The 8,274-nt window shown below is 30.8% G+C and overlaps 1 long non-coding RNA gene across 1 annotated transcript; it reads left to right on the plus strand.

Moving 5' to 3' along the window:
* The first annotated feature begins 3,259 nt into the window (after window positions 1-3,259).
* On the plus strand, window positions 3,260-3,963 carry LOC111394922. Its single transcript, XR_002702761.1, has 2 exons — window positions 3,260-3,580; window positions 3,670-3,963. It is a non-coding gene; the product is annotated as an uncharacterized LOC111394922 (long non-coding RNA).
* Window positions 3,964-8,274: the final 4,311 nt, after the last annotated feature.

Below are 8,274 nucleotides of genomic sequence, written 5' to 3' on the forward strand. Positions count from 1 at the left end.
CCCCCGCAATCCTCAATATATCATAAACATCCATTTGGATGGATTCTATCCATAAGAACTTGTGGCTACTACATTTATAAAAGGTATAGGGTGTATTTGATCTGGTGTTTTCAAGCCGTTCCAATTTTCAATTTTGCAAAATACTGATAACGTATTTGATTTGTTATTTTTGAAAATGTGTTTTCGAAAAAAAAATAAATTTTATAACATTTTTCTCAAAAAGCATTTTTGACGTTTTGAATACTTTCAGTGAAAATTTTAAAAACACTCAAAACATAAAAAACAAGAGTTTAAAAAAAATAGTTATTAAATAAAATTATAAAAATAAATATATAATTCTGACTAATAAAATTTTAAATTTAAAAAAATCAAAAGTAAAAAAATGATATTTTTTTAAGTATAAAAATTTGAAAAAAATAAATCTAAAATTCTAAAAAATTAAAAACAAAATTGTGAAAAAAAATTAAGATTATAAAAATTTCTAGAAAAATAAAAATAGATCTAGCTCTTAATGATTATTTACATAAAAAGTTTTAAAAAATATTTAAATGAAGATGGTCAAAAATATTTTAAGTCCACGCATTAGTTTTTGTTTTATTTCCTATATTTTGAAATTAATTTATTATTTTTAATTTTACCTTTTTAGTAAGAAAAAAATATTATAAAAATCACCAACTTTAAAATGTATATAAAATTTTCTTTTTTAACTGAACAATTAAATTTAATGGAATAAAATATAATAAAACAATTTTTCAAAATTTCAAAAAAAACATGTTTTCTAGTTTTTTATTTTAAAAATTAATTTTTCAAAACAACAAACCAAACGAGTTTTTAAAAATTAAAAAGAAAAAAAAACCCTCAAAACAGAAAATGAACTCAAAACTCAAAATAAAAAAAATAAAAAATAAAAAAAAGTTAAACGAGCCCTTAAATGGTGGTGTCAAGATATGGAAGTTGGAGCCCCATTTATACTTTTTGACAAAGGTTAGGGACCCTTATTGCAATCTTTTCAAAATAAATAAATAAAAATTAATTTGATTTTACACTTTGAAAGTTTAGAATAATATTAATCCATCAGTTCAATTCAATGGCTAAAAGTTAAAATAAATTCATAGTTGATAGTACCTTCTTATATACGTCTTTGAAAATAATGTCAAAGTGAGATTCACCAAACCAAAATAATTGGACAAAAAAGGTAAGATGTTCAATTGCTGCAAAAGCTCAAGCTTGTCTTCGTTTGTATTCGATATCTGAACATACTAATATTGACACAAAAACAATATGTAAATTTTGTTACATTTTAATTTCATAAGACTTCGAGGTAGAGAAATGACTTTCATTAGGTCTTTCCTAAATACATGACTTCAAGAGACCTATAGATTACGAAAAATGACTTCCATTATCTACGGTTTATTTACCAAAAACAGATGCATCATGCACATAGACAGATAAAGAATGGTGCAGACGAATTCTACTCGATCATTAATTTCATTTGGTTGAGTATTAGCTCGATTAACATGACTAAAAGTCGAGTTTGTTTGTCTTTATCAAAATAATAAATGTAAATAAATTATCATCAATTTTAATGAGTTTAAATTGTTATTTTAACCAATAAAATTAAGGCTCGTTTAAATGAAAAACTTGAGAGATGATTATTATTTTCTATTTTTACCACTAAAAAATTACCGTTTTGAAAATTCATATATTTATTAAAGTTATTTAAATTAATTTGGGCTCAAAAAAGTCTTAAAATTTTAGCCTTCAAAGATTTTCTCTCTACCATGAAACAAATTTTTTTATGTTTAATTTTTTTAAAGTTATCTACTCTATTCTATTAATTTGACCTTTATGCCACGTAATTGAGACCAAAAGTTCAAACATTCAACGGCGTAGAACAAAAGCCCCGTCAATTCAAAATAACACGTTTTCAAATTTTAAATAAACTGTCTTTGAATTTGCTTTCAATTATCAAATAAATGATCTTTGGATTTGTTTCACTATTTTCTGTATAATTTGTATAATATTTCACCTAATTAAACTTTTAGTAAAAAAAAAAATTATATATATATATATATATATAATATATTTTCCTGGAAACAATTTTTTTATAATTAATCAACCATCTTCGTGTAAAAAAAATAAATAAATGTTGATCATTCATATTGCAGTTGAATTATTTCTTGCCTTTCTGAGATTTCTTGTTTCAAAGCATAATTTCAATTACTCAATCCAAATTTTATATTAGTTTTTCTATTTTTATCAATTAACATAAAAAATTTTATTTAATGGAAACCAAAACGCACATCAATTACTTACACGGACCACGCTATTTGTAAAACATAGTGTACAACTTGGTTGACAACATGGTCAAGTAGCGGCCCCAATACATCGACCCCTGCTCACAAATTAAATTTACAAAATAAACGATCTCTAAAGACCGTCATTTCTTGACATTAAGAACATATATATTCACGATTGTTACCGTTAAGTTGGGTCGAAAAACTAGAACAACAAGCAACAGACAAAAGATTGTCATTCGGGGAGAGAATAAAATAAGAACTCTATAATTTAAATTAAACCTTGTTCTCCCCACCATCCTCATGACCCATTCAAAATTCTATTTTTATGCAAGTTCTTGGAGTCAGTAGTCAAAACCTATGCCTTAAAATTAAAATATGAAATATTCAAGTCATAAATTTTCACTGTTTTCTTTTTTCATGTACTATATATACACACATATAACATATCTACACGTATACATATACATATACATATACACACAAACATATCTCCAGTTTGCATTTATTTACCAGAATTAGTTCCTCTTTGCTTTCAGAGCAGGATGAGGTCTCCAAATGTTCTCTTAACTATCATGGCAATATTTTTTTCTTTTATACGTTAAACCCTACGAAGCTGCAAGATTTCTTGAAAAAGAAGACAAAAAATCACTACAAGAAATTTATACTTTCCCTACAAATTTTCCATTGACAAATTGAGATTTGTAGGGGGAGTTCACTTTTTTCCCACAAAATTGAGTTTTTGTAGGGCTATGAGTTGCTTCAAAATTTTTAATATTAGAGGATTTATGCCCACAAAAATTTATATTTTCTCCCAAAAAAAAAAATTGACTGGAAATATATATCTTTTGCTAACAAAAATATTTTACATATTTGTAGGCTAATAATTAGAGGGAAAAATTTTCGGTCCCCCCCCCCCCTGGCCCCCCAGCCCATACTTGAATTATCCACTTTTAACATCAAGTGAAAAGGTAAATGAAAGAAAAACCAAAAATTAGAATTGTTTCCCTGATTCTGAAATAAACCCTAGAGAAAACCCACGTAAGTTTTTCCCTCTTTGCCTCCAAAACTTTTTCACCCAATAATTCCCTCTTTAATTCTGTCGTTCCTCGCTAGTTGACTCCGCCCGGCGCCCTTCTGCCAAGTGCCGACTGCAACTCTTCTTCAACTCTTCTGCTCTTGACTGCTGGAGGATGGTTCGATTGGGAGAACGAAGTCGTTTGGTGCTTCTGGAACGGTGGAACCCAAGTTGGTGAAGTGGTTTTCAACACATCATTAACTGGGTAAAAATTAAGAATTTACTATGAATTTATTTCCATTGTGTTTGTGATTTGTGAATAATGTTGGCTGATAAAGAATTTTTATCCAACAGATTCATTTATCATTTCTAGTCCACAGATTGAAATTGGAAAGAAGGTGGGATCAGGCTCATGGTCTCAAGGTCATTGATAGAAGTCCCGAGAGAATTCTTGCATTTGATTCTTCCGTTTTTTGTGTAATGGTCAGGTTATCTTGGGTGTGTAATTGATATCTGAATGGATCACTTTGTGCACAATGGCTCAATAAGGCTATTATGGGTGTAGGTGTCTTAACTATAATGAACCACGAAAATTTTTAGTGTTTTTGATTTTGATTCCTCGATCTACTTTTATACTTCATTACTTCATTTCTTGAGATTTCTGGATTATGGTTTCTGGCCTTAGTGTTAGTGGGTTAACATGTTTACCACATTGGAAATCTTATTTAAGAAGCCAATTTTGTGTTTATGGAAGCCGTTAGGCCCGTTACTTATATTTATGTTCCTGTGGCACTTGGCATCTATCTACTATTGCAATGGAGTTGAAATTTACTAAAATATGCAGAAGCCTTTTGGCTGGGAATAGTGAAGAAAGTTCACAAATTGAAAACTATGCATTTTAATTATATGTATGTCAGAACGTGATTTTGTTGAAAGGATTGAAAGTGGAGTAAATTTCGTCTTCATGAATAAAATTAATTCAATTACTCTCCCACTGTAAACTATTTCTACCTAGAGATAAAACCCAGGGGCGAAATCACTGAAGCGTAAAGGCAGACATAAAGTTTTCCTTCAAGTGTATAAAATTTAAAATATCTTTAAAAGATATGTTTGGGGGGCACAAATTAAAATTGGCTTTGTTCGGTAAACTAAAAATAAGAAAAATAAGGAAAACTCAAAACCAGCTATTATTTATTTCCCCTATTTTCCTTTTACTCTTTGACATATATTGCATGAACATTATTTATTATCTTTAAATGTAATATGCTGCATGGTAGAGTTTATATATGTAAATAGAGAGTTAGTCCCCAACTTTTGAAATAGAAAATTTTGGCCCTCAATATTCCATTAATATTGCAAAATTATTTTTAGTTGATAGAAACGGTGCTTAACCCGAAGTGGCTCTGCCACCATATTTCATTAAACAAACTAACTTTTTAGCACGTTTGTAAGGATTGTAATTTTGAATGTGATGGTTATAAGAGTCTTATGTATTTAAATGTCAAGTATTAACTAATTATCGAGAACAACTAGCTAAAATCAAACAATAAAATCAAGGTTTGCTGCTCTTAAATATTCTTAATTCCCTCATCACTAGATCTTAGGCTTGGCAATCTTAGACATCATATATAATTTTATATAAATTTTTGTTTCAGGCTTGTGAGTTGTGACGAGATCATACTCAACGGTGTAATTCCACAATTATTGTCAAAAATTCACTTCTCAGGTAAGCAATGGCTTGCCCTAACTTGTTATTAAAGAGAATGAAAATGTTTGAAGCCTTGTCGGCTTATATGATTGGTTACTGTGGGATGAACAATTGCACAGGCGCACATAGTAATTATATTAGAAATTGTAATTATGTGATGATTGAGCTATTTTGTAATTATTTTTTAGGTTAATCATTGGACATTAGATACAGACTCATACACTATACCTCCTAAATATGAGTCTAGTGCTCAAAAGAGGAAAAGGAAACGATATGAAATTGCATTGATTCAAAGTCAAGTAGGGGATATTAACAAGTACTTCAAAAGCAACAATGTGAATGCGTTGAATGAGGATGAAGTAGATATTCAACATACCCATGTTAATGAAATAGATAGTACGGATGAAGAAGTGAGTCAACCTGACTATATTAATGAAGTAGATGATAAAGAAGAAGAAGTGATGAAACCCACCTCTAATAATGAAGAAGATGATAAGGAAGAAGAGGGTTCATTTTCTCTAAATTTGGATGATCCCGAGACTTGGAAAATCATTGATCAGAAAACAAGGGATTACTTAGTTGAAAGGGGTCCAAAAAGAGTCGATAACATCTCATTTCCAAAAGATTGTACAAATAGACATTTCGATTCTTCACAATATAAGTGACTGCTACGAAATGGGCAAACAATTGATAGAAGATGGCTAGTATATTCAATATCTATGGACAGGATCTTCTGCTTTTGTTGCAAGTTATTTAAAACACCCAAAAATGTGACCAAAGTTGGCCAACTAGGTAATGATGGATTCAAAGATTGGCATAATTTGCATCGGTCTATTAAAAGTCATGAAGGAAATGAAGACCATTTATGTTGCATGACTGGCTTGATTGAATTGGAAAATAGGCTTCAAACAAAAACTACAATTGATAAAGGCACTGAATTGTTGATCGATGCAGAAAGAGAACATTGGAGGCATGTATTAAAAAGGATAATCGCTATTGTTAAAAGACTCGCCAAAAATACCTTACCATTTCGAGGAGATGATGAGAGGCTAAATGTTGAGAATAATGGCCTATTTTTACAAATGGTGGAAATGGTTAGTGAGTTTGATCTAGTGATGAAAGAGCACCTTCGACGGGCTAATGTAAGAGAGATTCAATACACGTATCTTGGCAAAAAAATCCAAAATGAGTTGATACAGTTGTTGGCTAATGAGGTGAGAAATGCAATTGCCAAGAAAGTTAAACATGCAAAATATTTCGCAATTATACTTGATTGTACTCCAGATGCAAGTCGTGAGGAGCAGATGTCTTTAATAGTACGATTTGTAGATGATTCAGCAAACTTACCTACATTTGAGGAACATTGGCTTGAAATTTTGAAGATAGATGACACAACAGGACTTGGACTTGCAACCGAGCTTCAAAAGGCTTTGATCAAACTTGATTTGGATATTGATGACATTAGAGGGCAAGGGTATGATAATGGATCTAACATGAGCGGGAAGCACAAAGGTGTACAAAAAAGAGTACATGAAATGAATCCCCGAGCTTTCTATACTCCATGTAGTGCTCATAGTCTAAATCTAGCATTATGTGATATGGTGAATTGTTGTTCCAAAGCTGTATCCTTCTTCGGAGTGATACAACGCATCTACACTTTATTTTCCTCTACTACCAAGCGATGAAAAATTTTCGAAGATAATGTAAAAGGGTTGACAGTGAAGCTATTGTCACAAACACGTTGAAAAAGTCATGTTGAAAGTGTGAAGCCTATAATGGAGCCTTACTTGATTTGGCAGGATCTAACGAAGATCCTAAGGTGAAGAGTGAAGCCGAGTCATTAGCAACACATGAATTTCAGAATTTTGAGTTCTTGCTTGGCATAGTAATCTGGTACAGGTTGTTGCATGCAGTCAATATTGTGAGTAAATTTCTTCAAACTGAATCCATGGATATTGATCATGCTATCGATCTATTGCAAGGACTTGTTTTATTTTTTGAAGATTATGGAGAAATCGGATTTGCCATTGCTATGGACGAAGCAACAAAAAAGGCAAACGAAATGGGAATTGAAGCTGTATTTACAGAAAAATGCATAATTCGAAGGAAAAAACAATTTGATGAAAGCGATAGTGATGAGGTAAAGCAATCAGCAGAAGAATCTTTTAGAGATGAGTACTTTGTTTTTATAATTGATCAAGCTCTATCTTCTCTGAAGGATCGATTTGAACAATTCAAACAATATGATGACATATTTGGATTTTTGTTTAATTTGAAAAGCTTAAGGGATGCAACTTTATCAAGTTTGTTGAACTCTTGTATGAATCTTGAGAAACATCTTGAACATGATTGGCGTTCGGACATCAGTGGAGATGATTATGTTCGGAGTTACAAGTCTTGAATATTTATTTACCAAATGAAGCAACAAAAGCAATTGAAGTACTGCAATATTTGAAGACTCACAATATTTGTTACCCAAATGCTTATATTGTTTACAAAATTTTGTTAACCATACCGGTTACAGTTGCATCTGCAGAAAGAAGTTTCTCAAAATTGAAGTTGATCAAGACCTACCTTCGATCAACTATGTCATAAGAAAGATTAAATGGGTTGGCTATATTATCAATAGAAAAATAAATTGTTGGGCAGCTAAATTATTCAAATTTGATTGATGTTTTTGTCTCTAAAACGGCAAGACGAATAGTATTCAACTAATTGTTTGAAACATTGTTGGTTTTGATGGTTTATAATATAAATCGTTTCTATAATATATTTAGTTGTTGTTTTAATGTTAGTTTTTTAAGTTAGCAATGGGTCACATAATACACCGTTGAATTTTGTATTTAAATTGCTTTCGCTGGGGGCCTACTTTACACGCTTCGCCTCAGGGCTTATAAATCATAGGACCGGCTCTGTTTGCACAAAAGATGCGCGTGGAAAGTATCTGAGTGCTCTACACCAGATATCCCTATCTTTCTACTTCTAGTTTAGAGTAATTGCATGTAAAAAATATCTAGACCCCAACTCCAACAGATAAAACAATAAACGAAATAAGGTACATATTGCAACCTTACTTTCTTCAAAGAGTGAATTGCTTTGCAAGACATCTAGAACATCCTACAATTTGATCACAAAGAAAGATTTATTGTAAAGGTCTTTAAAAGGTGTGTCTAGGAAACACTCCTCAAATAAACTCATTTCATTTCACTAATAGTGAACCAAACTTCGGTTTTTCATTTGTTATGTGTTTA

Source organism: Olea europaea, chromosome 5 (assembly GCF_002742605.1).
Source record: "Olea europaea var. sylvestris chromosome 5, O_europaea_v1, whole genome shotgun sequence".
Taxonomy (NCBI): Eukaryota; Viridiplantae; Streptophyta; class Magnoliopsida; order Lamiales; family Oleaceae; genus Olea; species Olea europaea.